The sequence below is a fragment of the Gymnodraco acuticeps genome, unplaced genomic scaffold, assembly GCF_902827175.1.
Source record: "Gymnodraco acuticeps unplaced genomic scaffold, fGymAcu1.1, whole genome shotgun sequence".
Taxonomy (NCBI): Eukaryota; Metazoa; Chordata; class Actinopteri; order Perciformes; family Bathydraconidae; genus Gymnodraco; species Gymnodraco acuticeps.
The window spans coordinates 145569-171643 of NW_022989820.1; the positions used below are offsets into that span (position 1 = coordinate 145569).

At 42.1% G+C, this 26075-nt stretch overlaps 1 long non-coding RNA gene across 1 annotated transcript in view; it reads left to right on the forward strand.

Annotated features, from left to right (window-relative positions):
* The first annotated feature begins 693 nt into the window (after positions 1-693).
* The window catches only part of LOC117557761, a 43598-nt gene continuing 18216 nt past the window's right edge, over positions 694-26075 (forward strand). The window contains exons 1-2 of the long non-coding RNA XR_004570753.1: positions 694-779; positions 1311-1397. This is a non-coding gene — a long non-coding RNA (uncharacterized LOC117557761). The remainder of the gene's footprint in view (positions 780-1310; positions 1398-26075) is intronic.

Sequence of the window (26075 nt, forward strand, 5' to 3'; positions counted from 1 at the left end):
TTTGACATAAGAACAACCAGTGACTGTATTTATAATAATAAATGAAAACTAATGTTTTTAGCATCATCCATATTTAGTACCTGCAGAATTTAAAGATGAAATCCAAACTAGGCTATATTTAGGACCAACATATTTTCTTATGCGGTTAAAAATAACTTGGTCAGCACTTTTAAATGCCAGGACATCATTATGTTTACATGCATGCTCACATTGATTTCTTACAATACACTGTATCACATTTATCATGGTGGTTTATACTAACGTCAAAGCATCTCAGGTTATCTCTAGTCATTGTATCAAAGGAGGAAACATATTTACTGTGACTGTGGGCAAGCTTACCACAATGCAGTATTTTCAGTGAGGCATTTCAAATGTTACATTTGGGCAGCAACCAAAAATTGATTTCATTATAATTAATCTGCTAAAAACCTTCAAAATTAATTTAGTATTTTCTAGAAAAAAAAAAATCTTAAACTCATATTCGTTTCTGTTGTTTTATCTGACTAGTGTACACCTTAAGGATATTCAGTTGATGATCAATCTACACAAAGAAAAGCTACACATTCTCACATTTGAGAAGATAAAATCAATTTTAATTTGTGAAGGTGAATTAATTGGTTATTGATTGAATGTTAGCTCTTTTTTCTCCATAAAGAAAGTTTCAGAACATGCAGAGAGGGCTGCCGCCTGACACGGTGATTTGGGGGATAGTCTAAATTCCCAGCCTCCCTGAACTGTCCAAAGTGGGGAACACTTCAACGTGGATATCTGTCGGACAGGTAAGAAACATGATGTCGCCACAAAATATTGCAAGTGTTAAACATGTCAACAAAACACAGTAGACACTAGTAGGTAGCCACACAATCATTACAATTGTACGAACATCCTTCCCTACACGCGGGAGCATTGTTATTAATATATAGCATAACACTTGTTTACAATGAAATACATGCACGAGGCTTCAATGAGAGCCTTTAGCAAGCTAGCACATTGTCTTGCTGCACTACCTCACCTGATTCCAGTGTAATATTTAGTAAAACTGCGATTGCACACTTCTATAGGAAGCCTGAAGTTATCTGTGTAGTTTCCTAGAACTAGAACTGCTGCTAGATGTTAAGAAAAAACACATTTTGCTAATCACGCCCTCAAGCATTAGATATCCAGCGCTTACATGCTTAGAGTTAAAATGCCTCGATTCAAACATTTTTTCTATAATCCACAAGGCCTCCTAAGTGTTTGTGCTACTTTAAATATACTGTGGAAATTACTGTTTATAGCCCCAGGATTTGTGTCTCGTATTTCTCCCTCAGGTCAGAACTGAAATGGGCCGAAAGTGCCTCCATGAATTTCATTTTAATGGAACTTAGAAGTGGCTTAAAGCAGGCGCCGGTCTCCAGGTGAGTTTAGCCTGTTAGTGAAAAATGTTACTGCTCACTCAATGTGTCCTTGTTTTGTTCAGATAAGATTTAAACCAGGCTTGATTTGTATGAACTTATGAAACATTGGAACACATGAACAATTGACTTGTTTGTCAAGCATATTGCTGAAGCTAATTTGTAATTTTTCAAGCAAAATTGTCAAAATATCATTGGTTCCAGCTTCTTGAGTGTGAAAATGTGTTGTCTCTCTTTGTCTTATATGATAGTAATATATTTTGGGTTATGTATCTTCAGTTAGGCAAAACAAAATGATTGTTGGTTGCAGTCCTGTTTTACAGTGTTCATTGTGTGTTTGTTATGCATGGTGAAGGCATCCTCGTGCCTCCCTCTCCCCGCTGTATGTGAATGTGGACGTGTCATGGAGGAGACGTTAGGGCCCTGCCTGCTGATTTATTCATGATATGACTTTTAATATCATTTACTGGGACATGGGAGTCTGCATCTAAAACAGGCCTGCAGGCCCCTGTGTGTGCATGTGACAGACAGAGAAAGAAAGACTGCACTTAACATGCACATAGTGAACGTGTGTGTGTGTGTGTTTGGTTGGTTGGTTGGTTGTGTTTGGTTTGGTCAGGTTGCTTTGTTTGAGGAATTCTCATTCGTTGGTGATGAAATCGAGACAAATTGTGTTGGTGGCAAAGTGTATTTAGACAGCGAAGAGGCGTACCTCGTGATGATTGCCTATAGAAGGGTTGTGATTGAGTTATCGGACAACAGTAGGAAGTCATTGTGTAATGGGCCACAGCCAGCAATGGGGGCTGATACCAATCTGTTAAGCAGCATAGGGTGTGGAGAGGAATGTAGGAGGAGGTGTGTAGTTTCTGTGGTGGATGACTGTGTTGTTAGCCAACATGCATGCGCGTGTGTCCTTCCATTTGATTTATTGCTATATATGTCGGCACACGTTTTGACAGTCAACACAGCCAAGTGAGCTATTGTAAAATCAGTTTAGCCTGTTGAAATCTGTGTTTTGTTCTTACTATAGGGATATATATTCGAATTAAATACCACTAAGACATATTACACACATATATTTTGTCAATTAGCGCAGTATGTGAAGAGTTTTTTTCTTTTCTCTAACCATACCTATTAGTGACTATAATTAAATGATGAGGAATAGGTGGGTGGATGGAACAGGAGGCGGACAAAGAAGGGGGAGGCTGGAAAGCGTGATTTAATTTGGTTATGATCTAATTTGCTTTGATTAAAAATGTATGCAAATCCCTCTTAGCATAAGGGATCAGTGAGAAGAGGGCGACACTTCTCTTGCTCTCTCTCTCTCTCACACTCCCGCTGTCACCCTCCTCCTCCTCCTCTTCTTCTTCCAGTCCTTCTCCTCCCTCTGTCTGTGGCCACTAAAGTGAGATGTGTGAATCGCAGAGTGCAGTGTGTACATGTGTTGTTGGAGGTGTGTTCTTTTGTCAAGCGATGAGAGGAGCCCACTCACATTGGGTGTTATTGTACCTCATATCATTGGCTGAAGATCTGCTACAGGCTGGCTCTGGGTGTGAAGTGTGTGTGTGTGCGTGTGTTTTTGTATTTATGTGTGTGTGTGTTTGTTTGTTTGGCCTGACCCTGTCTGCTATTGACTTTGCCAAGCCGCCCCTGTCTCCCAGAGGTTGATCCTCCCCACAGTCTGACACTGAAGGTCACACTGCCGAACGCTATCTCCTTTTTCCTGTTCCCTTCAAAAAAATTTCATTTCTTGTTGACTTTCTTTCCTTCTTTTTGTTTACACGTTGAAGTCACACAACCTTACCCTCTCCTACGGCTGGGCAATATGGAAAAAAAATCAGCTATCACAATATTTGTTATCAAATACCTCGATATTGTTGGCGTGGTATTTGATTTTTTGTAATCAATAATCAGTATTTATGTTGATATAATGTCTTAGTTGGTAAAGGCAAATAATAGGACAGCTTGAACAGTCTGTTCTGACTTTTCTGTTATGCAGCCTTTAAAACTAGGAAAACACTCTTGTGATATTACAATGTCCAAAATCTGAGACAATATCTCGTCTCATATCACGATATTAAAGGGGCACAATTTCCTGTAGTGTGTTACATCGTTTTTTTGTGCATTGAAGTGGTCTGCAAAGGCAACAATCCCTGTTTTTCCTCCAGTGGGACCCACACACTCCCCCCCCCCCCCCCCCCCCCCCCCCCCCTTACTTGATATCAGAATCAGAATACCTATATTCGTCCAACAGCGGGGACATTTACATTTTTTAAAGCAGAAAAGAGCCAAAGACAGCTTCATGTTAATTAATAAGCATGCATAACAAATATATTAAAAATACAACAAATAAAAAATGTTACACAATTTACAAAATACACATCCTAAGATATGCCTTCATTGGACTCCTTTGTTTACTTCTGTAACATAGTGAGTGCAGAATTAGTGAATATGTCTCCGAGTGAAGAGGCTGGCATTGCTTTGGTACCATGGATTCGGGGTTTGGTGCCTTGCTCAAGGACCAATCGGGATTTAACTGGCATCCCTGCGGTTCCCAAGCCAGATTGAAAATGTATCTCCACTGTGGAAGTTTTTTCTGTGTGTGTGTGTGTTAGGGTTGTATCCGAATATTCGTTCGTTGGAGTACTATTCAGGTTTCAATTTCGTTATTCGGATAGTTTTTTTTTGTTGAATTTATAGAAATCTCCAATGTCAACGTAAGAGCTTGTGCCTCTTCGGGGGGTGCTAACACTTAACCATAAATGTTATCGTTTACTTTCTCCGTCTTTATATGTAGATATTACTTTTTCTCCATTAATCTCTGTCACGTTGTTTCCATAGCAACAACTGTCAACAACGCTAACTCTCCTTCAAAATAAAAGCATGTCCATACAAAATAGGAAGCCAAGCCAAATTACACTTAAGACATATACAACTGCAACGAAAGTAACAAACACAATGCAATATCCTTTTCAATTTCAAAGAACACAAATTGGGTTATACATTAACAAATAACTATAAAACAACAATACTGTAGAATAACAAAAAGAATGCCGTGAATAAACTGAAATACACGTGTCGAAGCGGTTCGCTGCTGATTACTACCGAATATCCGGAGCCCGAAAAATGGTATTCGGGGCAGCCCTAGTGTGTGTGTACGTGTGTGTTTAACCTGCTACGCTCCACTCTGTTCTATTGTGTCTGTACGAGGAGCCGGAGCATCTAGGTAACTGCATCTATTAGCAGGGGAGCTCAGAGTATTCACGCCACTCTCCATTTCTTCCCGTCTCTGCACTCTCTCCCAGCCTGTCAGCACTGCCTATCCAAGTTTACTGTAATTAACTCTGTTTTGCCTCTGTGCTCCTCTCTCTTCTCTCTTCTCTCTTCTCTTCTCCTCTCATCCTCGCACCAACTTCAGCCAATCAGATATTTAATCAGACATCCAGGCAGCCGGCGTATCTATCAGTGGTCCGGCTTCAGACAGAGACTCAGTTAGTCTGACAGCTGTCATGTCAGGACGATGACTGGTAGGTTGGTCAGCATCTCTAAGCCTGTGAGTCAACTAGATAGTCAGTAAAGCTATGACATGTTCTCAGTTTCAGTTATGGCGCATTTCCACTGCAGCGGGTAGCCCCGTTTAAGCATCCTTAATCGTCCTCAACCGGCCAGGCCAGTTTTTGGTGGCCTTTCCATATAGCGTAGCACCGGCTAGCGGGTACGTGGTTCTATCAGGCCAGGGCCAGGGCTGAACTAGTGACGTCAACACTCTCGACTGCTGATTAGTCAGAGAGAATCGTCACAAGATCGCGCGCGAGATCATCCCTAGCGTCGCATATATATCTATAAGCAAGCTTGCAGCATTTTTATACACAGCATTTTTTGTAAACGGAGGAGCTACAAAAATGACAACTTCAAAGAAAAGCACACCGTGGTCGACCGAGGAGGTGACGACGTTCCTACATCTCATTGGGGATGATAAAATCCAGCGGGAGCTCGACGGAACAACTCGAAATGTGAAGCCGATCGCCCCGCCTACACTGCGTTGCTAACCCAGGTCCTAAACTGTAATGGAAATGCGCCACGGCCTCGGACGGCCAGCGAGGCAGCCCGAGGCCTGAGCGAGGACGCTTAGGGACGCTTAAACGGGGCTGCAGTGGAAATGTGCCATTAGATTAAGGCATCAGAGCAAAGTGTACCAAATGCCTTTCTGTCTTGGCCCTTGGAGACTAAACATTGTGTGGGGTTTACTTGCTTTACTTTCCTGCAGGAGGGGAAAACACTCTTTGAATGAAATAATATGTTATTTTTTTTATTAGTTTTAATAATCCACATAGCGGTTTCAGTGCAGATCCCCAGCTAACTTTACGTTCATCGGTACTCTTGTGGAGCTCCCGCTCCTCCAACTCTCTTTACAGAGTTTTACAATCTAGTGTTTTTCCTCCTTTATTTTGCCTTTTGCTTGCAAATTCCAGCATACATTTGGCAGATGTTTTTTTTTCCTTTCTGTTTTGGTACAGGGACACATTATAATTTATTCTCACAGGGATTCTGGGGTTGACGAGCTATGCAACTGCCTTTTTATTTTGATAGTTGACAGTGTACAGATTGACAGGAAACATGAGGAGAGAGAGTAACCAGGACACCTCAACTATGTCATTTCAAAGTGGATTTCTCTATCCCCCAACAAGGCTGATTCCCAAAGCCCCAGGTAACATGACAAACTATGCTTCTTATGCGTAATATATTATTTTCTTGCTTAGCCATGGTCAAGGCTCAACAATCTGGACCAAAGTCACACTATTCTGATCAATATAGAGATAATCATTTATCACAAATATTCATGATTTTGAAAGAGAAAATAATTGTATGGCACTTTCTTAATATATAAAAGCACTGCTTTCACTTCCATGTTTAACTGCACGTTTTGCACAACATTCAATTAAAAGAGCACTTTCACGGTGTGTTCCTTTCCTCCTAATTGACACGTTTTTGCATCAATATAAGACTTCAAATTGTGTTCTTCTTTAGCTGAACTAAGTGCATTTTTGTTATGGCTATCTGTTCTCTGTTATATTTAACTCTTCTTCTCTGGACTACAGTTGCATTTTCAGGAACGTTTTCACAGGCTGCTGCTGCAAGGTGCAAAAGTGAAATGAAAATGAAGCGGAAACAACTCGCTAACCCCCTGCTGGCTCGCTCTTAGTTCAGGAAGCCGTGATATGACATAGGGAACAGTTTTATATGAGCGTACAATGGTTTTATATATCAATATCGTAGTCGGATCATGTTCATTTGGTTGTTGAAAGCCAAAATCGTGACCACAATTACAATTCTTAATAAAAGTATTTGTGCAGTCTTCATGTCTATTGTCTTTCCCATTCTTAGCCCAACAGTCAGTCAAGTTAGCACGTTTTTTGGCCCATTTGATTGCCAATAAATCAGTTTGTTGAGTCAGTCGCTCAGTCAGTAACTCAGCCATTCATCAGCAGTTAACTTAGTCAGTCCGTGTCTGCTCTCTTACGTAATCTGGGCGACAGATGCTGAATCATGAGCTGCCCGCTGGAAAGCCACACACACACACACACACACACACACACACACACACACACACACACACACACACACACACACACACACACACACACACACACACACACAGCACCATATATTCCCTCAAACACACACATGCACAGACTCAACTGTATGCATCCATGCAAAGATTGTACCCACACACACACATTGCATGTCATGCACTATTTCACATGAGACTCACTACTCATGATTGAACTCCAGAGGGGAGATAGTTGTGGAGAGAGAGAAATACAAAAAAGAGAAAGACATGGGGTGAGAAAGGGTGAGCGAGGTTCAGTGTGAGAGACGAAGACACAGAAAGAGAGAGAGACAGAGGAGGGGGGGGGGGCTTGCAGATAGACTGTCAGAGTTCAAGCGAAAGTGAGAAGAAAGGAGAGTGAGATCTTCCCTCAGCTGTCTGTGAGGGTTTTCATGTGGTTTAAAGGGTTTTTCATGTTACGCAACTTTGAAGACGAGGCGTTTGATGTTTAGTTTGTTAGCTATTGGATTAATCTCTCTACCTTCTACCTCTCTGTCTCCGCAATTTATCTGATTAGTGCTAGGGGGCTTGCGTCACCTTCTTTTGTCTAGAGCGGTGCTCAGAAGGGTTTTTTTCAGCTTCTTCAGAAACTTGGCACCTATCATCTATTTATGGGAGAAGCAATTGAAACTGGAATAACGGGCCCTATTTGCCTGCCTGTCTAGCCTTTCAAAAACACGACTGAAATGCTGATGGAACAATGACAACTATTTCTCCCCTTTTTTTTTCTTTCTCCCCTCTCATCTCTCAGTTTCTCTCTACCTCTTCCAATCTCGCCTCTCCACGTCCCCCAGCATGGGTGATTCATTTGTCTCCAACACAATATAGCACAACACGGGCTCGCCACCGTCCATATTGCCACAATGCTTATTTGTCGAACGCCGGGGATTTCATAAATGTATTTCCACATTCTCTCCTTCCAGCGTTTTCCTTTCCTCTGCCCTTCGTCTTCCTCCATCATCCGCTCATTCCCTTTTCTCTCCGGCAGCAACACACACTCTCCCTCTTTCTCATTTCCATCCCTCTCTTTTTTCCTCTCATCAGACGAATGTAAGAATAGAACAGGGGAAGCCCTCTCACCTCTCGCTGCACACTGGCTAATTAGCATATTCATGAGAGGACCCATAAATTATACATGAGATCCGGAGGGGAAACAGAGGCAGGAGAATGAGACGCAGACACACATTCTCTCTCTCTCTCTCTCTCTCTCTCTCTCTCTCTCTCGCTCTCTCACACACGTACCACCCTTATGCAGGTATGCTCACACACACGAACACATCATCACTTTCTCTTCCTCTCACACCCTCTCTCAATCACACAACACAGAGGCAGATACAGACAGGTAATTGGTGAGAAAGAGTGTGAGGTACAGTACCTCGGCAGTGTGCAGGGGAGACGGCGTACACATTATTGAAAGGGAGAAGCAGAAGTCACTCAGTCAAACAGAAAAAGCAGTGCACACATAGTTACGGTGGTTGGGTTGACTTTATTATCTGCACACTCGAAGGTTAGAGGGTTTCTGCACTAAGTGAGGGTAAAGCAGCTAGGGTTAATAAACTATACAATGGAGAGTGTTAGAATAAGATTTGGAGGTTAAATGGTTACTTTATAATAAAAGAGTGACATGTAAAAGAACAGAAGTGAATATTCCAAAATCTGAAATCCAAAAACATGCTCGAAATAAATTAAAACTTCACAAGTTCAGTTGTTTTTTGGTGAAGCTGTATAGCCAAGAAGTTGTGCGCCATCATTCAACCTATACCATATTTGTTAAAAATCCAATTAAGGTGTTTTTCTCACTTACATGATGGATATCCCAATTTGAGCCAGACTGACTCAGCAGGCTGACAAATGACTAGACATCTTTATTCACATATCATGTATGGTCTCAAATAAATGCGTTGCGATGAAAGCTGACAAGAGGCATCCAAGATGTGTGCCCTTTGGGATTAAAAGGGTCTTTTTCATCTTGAGAATGAAGCCTCCATGTCAGCATAACGTAAGGCTTTAAATTCATAAAGTGAATTGTATCAATGCAGGATTAAGAAAAAAATGTAGTTTGGTCTAAAAAATGTACTTTCATGAGGCCCAGATGTTGACATCAAATACAAAGAAAAAACCGTAAAGAGGCCCTACTACACTTTTTGGGGTTTTCCCTTTCCTGTAGTTTGTTATATAGGTTTTTCTGCATGTCAATGGCCTGCAAAGGCTACAATCCAAAAGTTCCCTCCAGAGAGAGTTTCTCTCCCACACAAGTTTCCAATCATTGTTTCTGTCATAGCTTGTAATTGATAGGTTACCATTAAAGTTCTCTTAGTGCTCTCCTTTTTCCATTATGTAGTCAATGTTGGCTAACATCTCCTCATCAAGAAGAGTTACAAATGCCATCACTTTTGTTATGTGACTTCACGATGCCTAAAAACAGAAAAACATGCTACATGGTAGGGCTGCACGATATTGGAAAAAACTGACCTTGCGATATATTTTTTTCCCCTGAGATATATATTGTGATATGAAAAAATACAGGAATTGAAGAAAAGACAGTTTTCTTTGTCCGCAAACCATCCTTTCTTGAACTTTAAATGCTATACAATTGGTATTTTTTAACGATATTTAACCGGATGATGGATTTTAGTCACGGACTTCTGGATCTTAAGTTATCAGAGCAACAAGCTGAGCTAGCTCGGTTATCCTGCTGTGATCTGATCAAGAATGATTGTGATTGGTGGTTTGCTGTGCATGCAGAGCCGGCATGTCACTCACTCAAGTACCCCTGACATGCGAGTTTTCCTTTTGTAGCAAGCAGGAAAATAATTGTAACATGACGTGTTTGAGTTAATTTGCCTACTTAATATCACACGATATATCGTGCAGCCCTACTACATGGACATATCTCTTAAATGTATTTAAGTTAGTAATGTATTTTTTGTTCAGCAGCTGACTTGACAACTGATATTTGAAAATGAATTGTAATCAACACTATCACACCCGAAAGGCAAGGCAACAACTGATGGGGCAAGACAGTCCTTTATACAAGCAGCATGCAAACAGCTGCATCTTCGGGGCCCCACTCTCCTATACATTGCAGAAATATAGCATTTATAATGGCTAAGTAACTGCATGGCATTTTATATTAAAATACAAAACATCAATAATATGTATTCACCAAAAACAAAATGGCAAGCAGCTCTCTTTCAGCATTACACACGGCGGCTGTTAATTGCTTTCTTTCTGCATTTAGAAGCCTTGATCTGGCCTCAATACCCTTCTTCAATAAAACTGATTTAATCTTAAGTGTATAACATATTTAAATATCAGATATTCCGCCTTATTTGTACTTATTAGAATAACTGTAAACAGGTGCGTTGAATAACCTACCGCAGATACCTACGATAATCAGAACTCCACTTCATTTGCATCAAGAAAAATGTGCTTTTAATTCTCGGAAACTGAGTAGATTAGAGCAAGATGTGCAGTTATTTGATAATGTTGTGCGGTGTACATCCATATGCCAGGCATGATTGCATGATAGAAGTCCTGTTTAAGTGATGAGAATATGGAGAAGTGAAACCACAGCCTGTATCGGAGGCAATTGATTTCAGAGAGTCGCTGCTACACATGACGGTATGTTTTAGTGTGTGATGTTACAGCTAAAAGGTTCCCCCTCTGGCATGCATAATGCTCTGTCACCATTGTAGCCCGAGGATAGCGGTAGGGATCCTGCCATACATGCTTAAGTGCTTACAACAATTAGCTGATTCTGGGAGGTTTGGATCTAATTGAAACACAAGGGAATGAGAGTGATTGAGAGATTTGCCTCTCCGGTGTACACGGAATATTCATGAACATGTTGCAAGGATTTATCGCGTTCAACCGAGCCCTTCAGTATTCGCCTCAGAGAATCTGCTTTCTTTTATCCATCAGTTTCCTGGATCCATCAGTTCCTTGATATAGAAACACAGGCTGAGGATTCATTTTCTCATATATGAGACGTTCAGTGAGTTATTGTATGAGAACTCAAACGTCTATGCTCTGTAATACTACATGTTGTGTTTATCAAAATGCAGAATATGTCCCCCTTTAAAATCTGCAGCAAATACTAGAATCCATTATAGAAGAGTTTAATTACAGGCGTTGGTAGGAATGCACTCCAATTGAGTGGTGCAGTGACGAGTCCCAAAACCCAGAAGTGAGTTAGCATTTTACCACTACCTTGTCTCAGAGCCAATGGGATCTCTCCATAGGATGTTGGAAAATAGCTGGAAATAAGGTCTGTGGTTGACACACATTTAAGAGACGGATTATGTTTTGTTCTACGACATTAAATACATCAGCAGTGGTGATTTTTGAAGAGTTTACGTGTCTGAAAAACGATGGTTGTTAACAAGTGGCTGAATAGGACTACAGAAGTTGTCGAGGACGTTGTACGTCATTACGCCGAACACGTAGACACTCCCGCTAAGTTTGTCTGCCCTGTTCTGCTTGAAAGCAAGTACCTGCCTCCTGCAAACTGTTCAAAGAAACTAAACGTGACGTTGAAGTCGTGCGACCCTGCTGTAGTTCGTTTATAGCATAACGTTAGCATTTTGCTTCTGGCTATTAGATTTATGATTTGAAAATTATAAAAGTAGGGTAGACATGTGGATATTATCCGGCTGAACAAAACGTGCATTTATCTAATATGTTCGTTTTCCACAGACCTTATTTCGAGCTATTTTCCAAAATCCTATGGAGAAATCCCATTGCTTTCTGTCGAGGGAACCCGAGCGCAGCTTATTTTCCTGAGCGCAGCTTATTTCCGGGTAAATACGTCATCCCCTCTATTGCCTGTAAAATAATGATAACTTTCTACAGTTAGCATTTCTACATTAACATTACCCTCATTCTAGTGTATGGTTACATATTTCTGGTGTTTGGACCATATTGCCTTTGTCCTCAGGGGGGAGCCTCACAGTTCTGCTCTTTTTCATGAATATGAATATGAATAACTAATTTGAAATGTGTGTGTGTGTGTGTGTGTGTGTGTGTCTGCAAATGTGTGCACGCCAGTCTACATCTGAGTGTGCTCCTTTAGTGCGGGTGGCAGGAGCTAATATCAGATTACGGATGTAAATTGGCAGAGTGGCTCTCTCTCATTATCACTAATAAGACTATGGCCTCGCTCTCTGTGCCCTCACCCTCCCTCCCACCCTCCCTCCCTCCCTCCCTCCCTCGCTCTGTGGTCGGTTATATGAGAGAGAGATGAGCTGATAGAGAGAGAGAGAGAGAGAGAGAGAGAGAGAGAGAGGCCGCTGCAACCCTGTTCCTGAAAACGATTAGCCTGCTAGTGGAGCAGGCTCATGAACTGTTCGCCGGAGCCTCGCAGCGGAGTTACTGCGGATCGCATAAAGCAGACCCTTCATGCGATAGCAGAGCGAACAGGTTCAGGAGGGGTAGTTAATCGACCGCAGATGGCGTCGTGCTTGCGGACGGATAAAAAAAGATGAAACCTAAATGGGTCGCGAAATATACTTTGGCGGCCGTTAATATACCTGGGCGGCCCGCCCAAGTAAAGTCTATGTGTGGGAAACCCTGATATACATACATTTGATTTGCCTTAAACAACACACACGTGCACACACACACATACACACACACAACATACCTGTAGCCTACCATTTTACACACATATCACTGTTTCCGCTCTTGTCTCACCCATACCCAATTACACATGTATGCACACACCCGTTCTTCACACTTTGGTTCAAGGACAATACACGAAATGAGACAGGGATTTATTTCTAGTCACAGTCAATTTCTGAGGCAGAACTAACACTCAACATACAAACTAACACTCTATTATCCTCAATACTTCTTTATGAAGAACGCACTGTACTTTATAATCTCAGCAGCACATCTCTTGATTATATATGTGTTTCAGTGAAGATGTGCATTAAGATTGATGATGCCAAAAACACTTGCAAGCAATTCTAATGGTACTGTAGAGTCCCAATTAATCATGTAGCTTATTGGATATATGGCGCCGTAAGTCACTTAGCAAAGGTGCAAATGCTTGTTAGGAGCACAGACTGTATATATTAGGAGATACAAAACACTGGGTCTGTGTAGAGAAATAATAACGTATTATTATTTGTGAACATATAAACATCAACTTTGACTGATGTTCAAAAATGGTGTTGTATCATGTACATTTTTCTCCATACACACAGCACCTATACACTCAATGAATGCAATAATCGCTGTCTCTCCTTTCCTCTCTGTCTTACCCGACTCTCCGAGGACCGCATTCGTTCAGTAATTACATCTCAGCCATTATTCGTGGCTGACATTTCTGTACAGTTAATCATGCCCATTTGGCATCATGCACAGGTCAAAGTGTCAGAGAGGGAGAGGCGACCTGAAAGGATAAAATGACATGTGACTCACGTCTACCAGGAAGTCTGCTTTGAGCCCCACTTCACTACATGTGTGTATGTACTATTGCAAAAGCTGCGTATTTGCATGCATTATCATGTATCTTTATCCGTCTCGAAAAAAATACGTAATCAATCTATAATCGCTATAAATGCATTGTTTTGTACCTACACTTTGTCATCGCACAATATACGAGCTGGGTAATAAAGTGATGATGTGCAGCCACCCACTCTCACCAGGAAGGTCACAACCCTTGGCCTCGGATGCATCCTTGCATATGCTTGTGAATGTGTGTGTGTGTGTGTTTCAGGCCAATCTGGCTGGCGTCTGCTCACTCCTCTATCCACTGCAGGCCGTCTGCTGTCTTTTATTTCTGCTTTAATGACCTATAAAGGGACTGTTCATTTTTAAATAAACCATAAAGCAAGGGTCATAAAAGGGGAGTGCAATGCTGGACACAGGCCAATCTCTGAGAGAAGTGTGTATATACGCTGTGAGTGTGCGCATGAGAGTGTGCGTTCACATATGTTATATACGCCAAGCTGAACCCTCAGCCAAGGAGATACCATAGTCTTGCTCTGGTCTGTAAAAGGATAAACCTACATAAGTGGTGACCTTGCTTCACATCGAGATGAGTGGGTGGGTGAGGAGTACGTCCAAGGCCAGAGCTTTTTTTTTTTTCTTCGTCCAAGTCACATGTCTTAGAGCTGCTGTAGTGGGTGTAGAAAGAAGCGAGCCTGGGGCTGCTTCAGTAGCGCTTCATACAATGAATAAAACCCCTTTTGCAACAACTTATATCAACGAGGATTCTTTTATATTCCTACGACTGTTTGAGGAGGCTTATGAAAGTGCTTAGAGATGCTGAGAAGTGGTTGAGGCAAGTTCAACCAAGCACTACTGACAGTAATATATGGGTCTTAATAGGTGGTGATATCTGCAGGAGGTGTCATTTCGGTAATGCCTCTGACGAGTAGAAAGTTTAGGAAACAGTAAAGTGCCTGTCTCGGAAGAAAAGTCTTTGCAACATGCATATTTACGTCTTAGTTAGATGAGTGTGTGGGTGCAAGTCATCGCTCCCTGTCTCTCTCCTTTACCCCCCTCCTTATGCGCTGCGATTCTAAAGCCAAACATAAAAAAGGGGGGGGAAAAAATAATTGCCCGTTTTAGCAGAGTGTAACGTCGAAAATGTGTGTCGCTCATGCAGAGCTTCAAACGGGCTCGGCAAGGAACAGAGAGCAAATCTTAGCACGCTGCGTTTAGGACATCAAACGGGCCGCAATCAACCGCCTCGCAGAGAGGAGGAGGGGCTCTGAGGTGGCGGCGGCATGGGGGGGGGCTCATTTCCTTTGACGTTCATGCACTTCTTCTTTTCCCATAAGATGGTGTTTAGCTGCTTCCAGAATCCATCGAGAGAGAGAGAGACTAGAGAGAAGAGGCAAGGTATTTAGTGATATACAGCCATGATGAAGTGGGACAAAAGCTGCAAGAGGTTAAGGAGTGTGGGAGGGGGGAGTGGTGGGGGGGGGGGGTTATACAGACAGGTACCAGAAGGGTGTACAACCAAGGTAGTCGGAGTGAAACCCTTGACTTTTTAGAGTATTTCCCTGAGATGTCATCATCTGTTTGTGGTCTTTTTATAATGAGGAGGCAATCTTATTTTCCATGCAACTGACAAAATAGACTTTAATAAACGTTTCCTTATAAACATTTCTTATTGCAGTGCCTGTTCACTAAGGAGCTGTTGGTCGGGGAAATCTATCTAGTGTTGATGATGGGTAGAGATATTAACTGACCGATGTATTTTTACAAATCTTTAACACCAACGATTCAATGTTTCTTTGTATCCAGAGCAGGGCTGGGCGATATATGAAATATACTTGATGTATGAAATGACTTTATTGCAAACATTGAGTATATTTATACTGCGGGGATATTTATTCTTCCGTTTTCTTTAACTGGAATAAATAGTCATTAAAAATGCCGCCTTAAACTCATGGAAAGGTCAGGATATTTTAAAAAGATGTGTATATAATATCTCTATAAGGTAGAATGTAAATAACTTCCAGTTTAATCTAACTTTTATAATTCTTATATCTGAAACAGAAACACAGGAGTAGTAAGGTTAGGCCTGTGCGTCGTGAAAAAACCTTAAATGTCTTAATATAAAAATCCTCATATTGGTGTGGTAGGTATGGAAAGAGATTTCAAAATATTGTGATATAGCCTAAAATATTGAGAGGTTATTTTAGGCTATATTGCCCAGCCTAAATATTCTTTATTTTTTACAAGTGATATACCTATACATCACCATGTTAGCTTAGTCATTGTAAGCATTTAAGCATCCTGATGTTAGTATATCATTTAAAGTTTTTATTTTAATTTCTGTTGATTTGAATTAAGTGTCAAAAATAGTGAAAACCTACAAAAATCCAAGAAACCAAAGTGGCTCTCTCAAGTTGCTTATTTGTCTGACTCACAGTCCAGAAAATGTCATACTAAAGATGGATATTCAAGTCCATCAAGCATTTGAATTGTTTTCTGTTTCACAATTATCACAATTGTATGTTAATTTTGGTTGTTGAGTTTGTTAACGGACTGATAATTTCAGCCCTATTCTATTCAGAATATATGTACATAATTTGCACCATTGTATTTTAAGAGACACTTAATGCACATCAAGTGACACATTTGTACCTTGAAGTGTTAACATGAATTGACAATTTAAAAGACTTCTTTCCTCGACACGTTTCCACATTTGTCCTTCACCATCATGAAACATGAGCAATTAGCACGGAGGACTTATTGTAGTAGAGTATTAACAACTCAAACATTATTCACTTAGAGTAGATGTTTTACCATCAAAGTGAAAACTATCTTCTAACGGAAAATATGTTAACTTATATACCCTATTTTAGTGGGAATGCTGACACAGCATTCCCACTATCTGTTATGCTACGCACAAAATTCTTTATTATTCCGCCGGGTTATTTTGCGCTGCTTCTTCTCCCGCATTGAACATCGCAGAAACTCCGTTCAAACATCAAAACGTTCAGCTCGGTCGGGAATCGATGGCTATTACTTTTATCGTTCATAACTTTCATAATTCCAGAGATACATCCCATAATACATCACATTTTTAACATGGAAGTCAATGGAGAAACTCTTCAGACTTCAACAATCTTCATGCAACTTCAACTGCTAACTGCTCGTTCATACTTTCACTCAGAAACCTCATTCCAACTTTAAAATGTTACACATCTTTCTGACCTTATTCGTGTAACACAACTTTTACATCTGATTCATACTTTTAGAGATATTAAAACATTGTTCAGACCTTGGTAAAGAGGCCTTCTTCAGATTTTAGAGTGCGTGATGTCACAGAGTGGAGGACAGATTTAATTTTGCCTTCATATTTTCTTTTAAACCTACCATAATTCCCAAACCTTACATTCCTGAGACATAGTTTTTCATGAGAAACGTAGGAAAACATCTCGTAGCCTGAAAAATAAAAATAAATTAAGCAAAACAATTTAACAAAATGCCTCTTGAGGGCATGAAGTGACAAAAACGTTCAACATGTCTCCATTAAACCCCATTGTAAGTTCAGCCTCATCGATCCCCACCACAGCAGCCGCACACCTTTAGTTAATCTGCCAAAAAGGCCACATTATTAACCCGAAAGTTCACAAAAAGTACACTTCAGATGCTCAAGTTCCTTGACATGCTTCACACTTTGAAATTTCACCGATATCTGTTACGGTTCTTCAGCAAAACGTTCACATGTAAGAGGTTTATCTCTCATTCAGAACAATGAAAATGCTCTCAAGATGGAAACTTTTGATCTCTGGACACCTCGTTAGCTCCTAACACCTGTGTAATGGAACACGATGATGTCATCACTCCAACTGACATGCTCAGAGCAGCAGACTTCAGATAAAGGTTAATGGTCCTGCCCTCAAAAGCTCTACGTCAATTATGGGGTGTCAACATATGCGGTTTCCATGGAAACGCATCCCTCGCCATAAAAGACGATGTCGCTATACATTAACTCCTATGAAAATGTTCAAAAAGTGCTCAAACTTCACATGAGAAAACCGTCCAGCCGTGAAGACATCTACGGGACAGTTTTGAGATTTCTTCAAATGCCGTTGCCATGGCAACACAATGCTCACCATGAAACACGGTTTTCTCATAACTTCAGTGAAAATGCTCCAAACGGCCCAAAACTTCACAGGTTTGGTAACGATGCAGCCATCAACGCATCTAAGCGTATTATGGGATGTCATCAAATGCCGTTGGCATGGCGAAACAGATCATTCGCCATCAAGTTAGTTCAAAAGTTTGCACTTCAAAATATTCTGCTGCTTTTCCAAGCCTTTTCACTTTCTTTTCTTCTCTCATCACACATTCAAGCCCCCAGTGTTCATGTATCATTTCAATCTAAATTCTTCACTTTCTTCTTACACATTACATTTCAGCATAGCAGTTTAGCGTCATCTTTTCAGCATAAAGCATTCCCACTAGCAATTTCTTCAGGAATTGCATTCTCTAGTTTTTCTTTGAAATGTACCTTTTTTAAAAATGGCTACAAATCTGCCCTTTTGTAGTTACTGCCGCAGTGACAAGCTATTTGTTACAAGCTGTTCTCTAAAATGCAGACAAAACACGCAGGGAAAAAACATTTCCCATGGATGCTTTCTTCAGTATAACAGTCTTTTATTTCATAAACCTGCGGTAGATTGACAGGCTGACAAGCTGCAATAAAGTGCTCTTTGATCCGTCTCACACTCCGAGCTGCACTCCGCTCATTCCAGTCTTCAACTTAACTTGTAACTTTTACATTTCAAAGATCCTTGCCTCCAATCACCTCTTCAAACACATCATCTCCCCGCCAGTCGTGCTGTATTCTTCCTGTCCTTGCCTTACCTCTCCTCTCTTTCCACTGCCAAGTCGCTTTGTGCCTTTCTTTCTTAATGTTAATTCACATATGATCTTTCACGGCTCTCCCTCTCTCCCCCCTTTATCATTCTCTCTCTTTTCCCCATCTTCTCTCCTGCACTTCTTTTGTCCTTGATTACCTAGTAGTGAGCTCCTGGCTGTGTCTCCCTGCCACTGGGTAATGGACTATTTGCATGCAAATGGCAGTGCCTGGAAAGATTAGACAGGGTGGAGTGGATGGTGAAGAAAGCACAAGGAGGAGAATAAGGAAGGCAAGAAGACAGACAGACTTTAATAGGAGGGAAAGGAGTTGGAGAAGAATCTCAAAACCAGATGAAAGGCACAGATGAGTGCTTTTTTATCATGTTGGCTGTCTGGAGGTCTACATGATTGTCTTCGTTAAGAGGCTATTATTGACAGTTACCTCTATGTGTGTGCGTACATGTTCATCTCACTGCAGCTGTATGTTTGTGTGTGTTAGTGTACGTGATGCTCAAAGACTGAGAGAAAAAGTTTCAACGCCTGTGCCTCAGTATTTGCATGTTTGTGTGCGCCTAACTAGCTCCGAACTTGGGGAAGATAGGGCACTGTGGCATCTCTATTTCTGAAAAATTAAAGCAGGAGACCAAAGGTTTTTTGTCTGGAGAGAGAAGCCCAGGCCTCGCTGCCTCCTCCCCCTCCTCCGACTCCTCCAAATAAATAAGAATTTTTGATTACAGTAATCAGGGCCATTAATAATGCAGACGCTGTGATGATGCAGAGGAGATGAAAGATGGCTCTTCTCAACCTTTCTGTGTTAGGAGCGAGGGGAGATAGCTGCTAGCTAGCCACACATACACACACACATTTGCACATGCACACAAACGTGCACAAACACTCACCCACAAGAATTCCGCATCAGTGGAGACTCTAGACCCCAAAACACAACCTTCAAAATAATTTAAAGTTTTAGGGCTATTTTCATCCACATCCCCAATTATATTCGGTAAAACAGTCCCGACTAGTTTTACTGCTTAAAACAAGCGTTGTTGATATGCACGATAGATATAAGACACCATGGTAAGTAGCTCTTTATTTTTTATGTTATTGAAGAGGAGGGACGTTGTGGAATGTTGGAGTTGTGAATTGGATTTGGAGGATCTGATTGTCGTCTTTAACACTCTTTAAATGCGTCCTCTCACACCTACCTCTCTCTCACACACACACAATCGGAGAATATTACATAGCTCACCTTCCTCTCTCTGTGGCACACACACGTTCCTCACACCGTGTATACCTCTCCCTCCCTGAGGGTGAGTTGGCAGCAGGCCAGCAGTGGGGAGAGAATGTATAAAGAGCTATTGTGGCTGTTGTCGTTAATCAGGCTCGTATGCTATCTGACAGCAGCATGCTAGGAGGGGAGACTGTCTTTCCTAAAGCCTGGCCATACAGTCGCTCTTCCCCATTAGCCTACACCAGCCAGACAGACGGTCTCCAGTTACAAAATGCTATAGCGTAATGGCACACAATATCGAAAGAGAGAAGGAGGCAGAGCCAAGGCGACACGTGGGAGAGAGATGTATAGCACCAGGGTGGCATGAACTGGATGCCTCGCCACCCCACAAGCATCCTGAACTTCACATTGGAGCCAAGCTGTGGTTGAGTGACTGGTGATAGATGAGGGGTTAAATATGGAGCAGCCTGTGTGTGTGTGTGTGTGTTTGTGTGTATGTGTGACTGATTCTGTCTTGGCTGCTGATCCATCTTTTGGCACATCTGTGAGCATGCACTTATGCCCTGCACATGGACGTCTCTACATCTGGAAGCGTGCACGGCCATGCATACGTGGTTATATGTGTGTGAGTTCATCACAGATCCACAGAGACCGTGTCAAAGACTGTGTCTCCTACAGGTGTAAGCCCCGAGCATCTGGCTGGCACATTTCAAACGCTCAGAAAGGCAGGAGGGGTGGGGCTGTGCCACAGTCATTAAACAGCGGAGGGTTGGGGGCTGGGGATCAGGTTTGCACCACTGCAGAATACACCTGCTCATTGCAAGTCTGTCTGCCCACAATCCAGTACGTTTCCACTGAGGGCTCATGCAGCGCGGCGGCCACCCATCGAAAATGACGAGGCAGACATCTGCAACAGATCAAGACCGCAAGACCGGAGTGAAAGGGGAATACCCGTTTACAAGTTTAGATAGATTGGCAAAAGCTTATCCTCGTTGATGAAACAACAACTATTTTAAAAGCTAGAAAAGAGAAACAAGCTAGATCTCCTGGGTTTTGACTCGATAGAATCACCCAACAAAATGCAAGTGGAGATTTTTCGCCCCCAATTTGAACCGATTGTCCTCAAAAAACACATCTCATAGCTAAAAACAGATGTGTTGCCTCGTAAGCCTTAGCACGTTCCACTTATATGGAACCAGTTGTGCTGGTCTGAAAAAATTACAAGGTAGCTTTTTAAGAGGGAGGGATAATGCACTTTCTTTTGCCAAATTTCGATTCAATCTCGAAAACATAACATTTGACAGTCACTCCGGCTTTCTAGAACGACTGGCCAGGTGTGGAAAGGTGTGAAAGTAGGCATAGCACCAAGCCTGGTCTCTTTGTTGCCAGCAATGGAGGTGTTACACTTTTCGAGAAATTATGAGGAAAGTGACTGGAACCTGAATCAAGCTTTGAACAGCAGACAAGAACAAATGTTCCCTCACTTAAAGTTAAAATATTGGATTTGGTAAATGGCACACTCTTTTTTTGATCTCATATAAAGTTCAATTACTACCTCTACAGTATTATTACTAACTTCCTTTCTGGCCCTAACTTTATAACACATTTTTGACAATAGTGGAGTCTCTATTTTTGTTATGAGTATTTTCATCAAAGAATGAAAAATAATGTCTAAAAGTTCAAGTCAAGGTTTGGTGGGGTCTGTGAACTATACTATTTTGAGCCTTCACATGTTTATTATCAGGCTGGTAATAACAGATGATCTGTGATGGAAGTCAATGTCAAATGAACATAGGCATTTATAATGAGTTATTCCTACCATATACTGTAGCATCGTGATACAGTAGTAATGTAAGCCTTAAAGCGTTTACATGTGTTGATCTTTGAAAACATTATTGCCACATTAATGCACTTATTACATTATGCGGCTTCCCTACTGGAAGCCGCATAATTATAATTATATATGGACAACGCTTGACCTCTGCTGAATCCCAGTTACATCATCTCCACCCTGTAAACACACAAAGCGTGGAGTTTACACATGGATGATGGAAGCACAGTGCCGGATTCAACATTCACACTATGGGCACTTATATGTCAGCACACATCAGCTGGAGTCAACTACGCTCATGGTGTACGAGATTCACATGACAGGGTGGAGAATTAGCCTCAGAGCGAGGGTTCTGAATGGGGTCCGCAGCGCCGGTCACGTCAGCTTCAAACGAGTCAGGTTGAGGGAGGAGCGATAAGTGGTTGGATTCTCGATGCTTGTTCTGTTGCATCTCGAGGTTTTTAACCGAACCTGCCTGGATTTGGCTCATAGTTCACTTCAGTGGTGTGATTCAGACTGATTCAGACTGGACGTCCACTTATTTTATCGTCAGTTTTCGTTTGACTGAGAGTCACTCGATGTGACAGCGGAGTCTCTCCACCCCGACTCAGCATGAATGTGCCGGTCCAATCTACTCCTGTCACAGCCTGTGAGTCGTGTAGCATGTCATCCGATGCCTGCTGTGCCTGCAGATGCCAGGGCGGCTACCTCTGCTGTAGGATAGGGCACAGGTCGCCACCCCTCTGCCTCGATCTGTCTCTACCCCTCTTCTCTGCTTCAATCTCTCTATCTCCCTTCTCCTCTCGCTCCCTGTCGGCCTCCTTCCTCTTTTTCACTCTTCTGCACTGACACGTTAGTTCTCAAATCTGCCCATTATGCGCTCCGTTGGCCATGCATTGCTTTTTATATCTGGCTTAAAGCAGTCAATGACACTGAAAAAAGACAGCACATGAAAAGGAAAAAAAGGGTGAGATGGGTCTCATGGTTTGGTAGCCTTTACATGTTAGCAGCTAAGATGAAGCATCGGTGTCACTGTTTGTTTTTCTGAATGCTTCCACGTCATTCGTGTGCACAGGGTAAGACAGAAGGCTTGTTACAGTAATTGTACTTATCATTTGGCATGAACGACAGGAGCATTTGTTGAAAAAAAAGAGCAGGCCAGAACTGTTTTACACGGACAACTGTTGGGTTGGATGGACTCTGTATTACGAGTGGTAGGGTTGGACATTGTATTAAAAGTGTCCAACTGGCCCACTGTGGAGCATTGTAAAATGTTATCAACAGAAACACAATAATACTCACTGACCAAACACATCTTGGTTTATAGTTCCAACAAAAAAACCAACTCTGGTTTTGTCATAATAAATTCTCATCTCTCAGACATCCATATGAAACTTTACCATATCTACAGCCTATTGTTCCCACTGTCTCTGTGCCCGATGAATGGAGCATACCACTAACGTTTAAAGGGGAGACAAAGTGAAAAATAACAAAAATCGCACAAAGGAAAACCCATGCCAATCCACCATAGCCGGTACATTTGTGTACCATCCCTATTATTTAGAAATGTTTGAGATAGTACCATACGACACTTAATACCAGAACAATCTTTTTTATTTATCAATTTGGTTGTGGCAAAACAATCACTTGAACTCTTTTTATTTGTAATCGGTCTACAGGTATATTTCTTTATACTTTTGGGGATTTCTTTGTGTTCAAAACCTATTTTTCATTCCGACAGAAGTCTAACCCACTGGAAGCTGTTCACTGAATAAAATCCACTTTAAATCAAGAATACCAATCATAGAATAAGTAAACAAGATTACAAATCTGACCAGGTACAGTAAAGCCACATTTTAGTCACAACTAAAAACCATCCCATTATGTCTGGATGCTCTATTTTAATGGCAATGGCAGTCGGACGGCATGGCTTTTAAATGTCATTCCGGCAAGCCAGTGGCCGAACTGCTGGAGGCATAAAAGCAATTCTGGATCCTGCACAGTGTTGCAACTTTTTGAAAATATAGGGCTTTGGCCATGGCTATAGTTGCCTGTGATGGGAGTGAGCTGTGAAGACTATAATCAGTGTCAGCTCACACAGCCAGACCTGACACCGCACACTGAGACGCAATATCTCTCCCTCTCACACACTCATACAAACACACATATATGCACGTCATGGACACACACACACCCTCTCTCTCTCAATCTGTCTCTCTTTCTCCCTGTTTCTCTCAGTCTCACACCCACGCCTTATTTTCTCTATCTCTCTCTCACACACACACACACACACACACACACACACACACACACACACACACACACACACATGCATACACACGGATGAATGCTGGGCACCATTACAGCGACTGACCAAGCACACATTCATTTTAGTGTGGGGGGCTGGACAAAGAGATTGTCACTCTACATTCGGTGTATTGAGTGTGTATTGCTCTCACCAACACGAGAATGGCAGGACTTGTGTCTATCTATGTGACAGTGAATGTGATTCCCAGTGTGTGTGTGTGTGTGTGCGTGTCTGTGCGTGTCTGTGTGTGTGTGTGTGTCTCTGTGTGTGTGTGTGTGTGTGTGTCTCTGTGTGTGTGTGTCTGTGTGTGTGCTTATGTGAATTCCTTGCCTTTTATCTGGGTATAGCCTCAGAGCAATTCACAGCCTGTCACTCACTCTCCAGGACTGGCAGTAAGAGTGAGAGGGAGAGAAGGATAGGGTGGAGAAAGGAAGAGAACCAGAGAGCGGGCAGCAGGAGAAAGGAGAGAGATTAACTACAATTGGGAGATGGAGAAGGACAGCGAGAGGCTGAGAGGGAGGACAAGAGACGGAAAGGGAGTGATGGTGATATAGAGAGCGGTAGAGGCTGTTTTCTCCCTTGGGTGCATGGGTTAGGGCAGCCCGCGGGCGCAGTTGGCATGCAGCTGGGCGCACTGTCGCTCAGTCCCTCCGGCAGCCTGTGTGCTCGCACTGCCTTCACTCGGAGAGCAGAGGTCGAAGGGAAAGTGGAGTGTACTGTATGTGTGTGTGAGTGTGAGGGACTGTGGGTGTGTGGCTGCTGCTGCCTCATCAAAAATGCCAACCCTGCGTCACCATAGCCCATATCTGTTTATGGGCTCATTGCTCAGTCCCGTTGTTGCTCAGGGGGACCATTTGCAGTCACACTTGCATAATGATAATAATAGGGTGACTTGGAGTGGTTGTGAGTGTGTGTGTGTGTGTGTGTGTGTGTGTGTGTTGCATGTGTTTATGTGCTCCTTCCATTTCCTCCCCTTCCATTCATTTGTCCACCCTTGTCTCCTTAGTTCTTCTCACACTCTCACTATTAGTGCCCCCACCTCTTTTCCTCCTCCTTCTTCCTATTACTCCCTTAACTCTCCGCCCTGTTCCTGCCTCCATCCACCGAGCACCCACACACATGACCTGGCCTGACCCTGCGGGCACGCCGCAAACTGCCGGGGCCGGGCCCACTTTAACTGTACGCTGGACCAAAGGTGATGATTGCATCACAGCCATCGCTCCACCAAAACCAACACCACCAACCCGTCATTAGTTCACATGCCACATTGGGTGCGCTCATTTTTCTTCCTCCCCTTTTCTAATTTTACAAGGCTGGGATCATTTTACACCCAGAGCATTTTTTTTTTTTTCTTCAACCGCAGGGTGGTTTTGGCCTGCAAAGTATTTTACAGAGGGAGAGAGAAAAAACAGAGACACATAGAGAGCGGGCTGTCCTTGAGTACTGCAGGTTTGTATACACAGTATATTGCTGTGTTGTATGGAAGAGATGTAATAATGTGAAATTGATTCACACATGAAATGAAACAAGAAAGGAAGTAGAAAGAAGTTCAAAAGAAATGAATGTACAAAAATGTAACTGGTGGGTTTAAAGTTTATTTCACTGCTGGATGTATAGTCAATAAACCAGCAGCAGCTCACACATTAGGTACAAATATGTTTTACAGTATTTATTTCTGTGCCTTATAGGCTGTTTTTTTTATTACCATTTTTATACATAGGGTTGGACGATAACTTAAAGAGGGCCGTATCATGCTTTTTGGGGTTTCCCTTAAGCCCCTGTCACTCTGTCCCGAAATGTACACACGAATATTGAATTGTGAATTTCGCACGAAGATGGCCACGAACCACACACGAAGGCAACATTTACATTACATTTAAGACATACAACTGCAACGAAAGTAACACAAATAATTAAGTTAAAGTACTATGATACTGTACTGCAGTGGCGAGCCGTGACTTCTATACCTAGGCCCTCTGACCCCCCCTTCCCTCGAAAAAAAAGAAGAGATATTACGTCTCAACGTAGAATTCAGCGGAATATCAAAACAGTGGTCCGGGGTGCAAAACGCATCAATGACAGTGACCCTCTACCACACAAAACAACATCATTTATGTAAACACCTATCATGACAGGGCACCCACAGCCAAGTAGCGATTACAAATGAATTAAGTCGGCACGGCGGCCCGCATTGAAAATGACTTAGGCCTACCTTTGATGATCAAATCACTGAAACACAAAGTCCATCCTCCTGTCCTTTTGGATGAAGCACTTGCGGGTCATTCAGCTGATCCTTTGCCACTCCAGTTTATCATTGTAACTCAATCTTGAAAATGACTCGGTTAATAATTTCGCAACGATGTCAT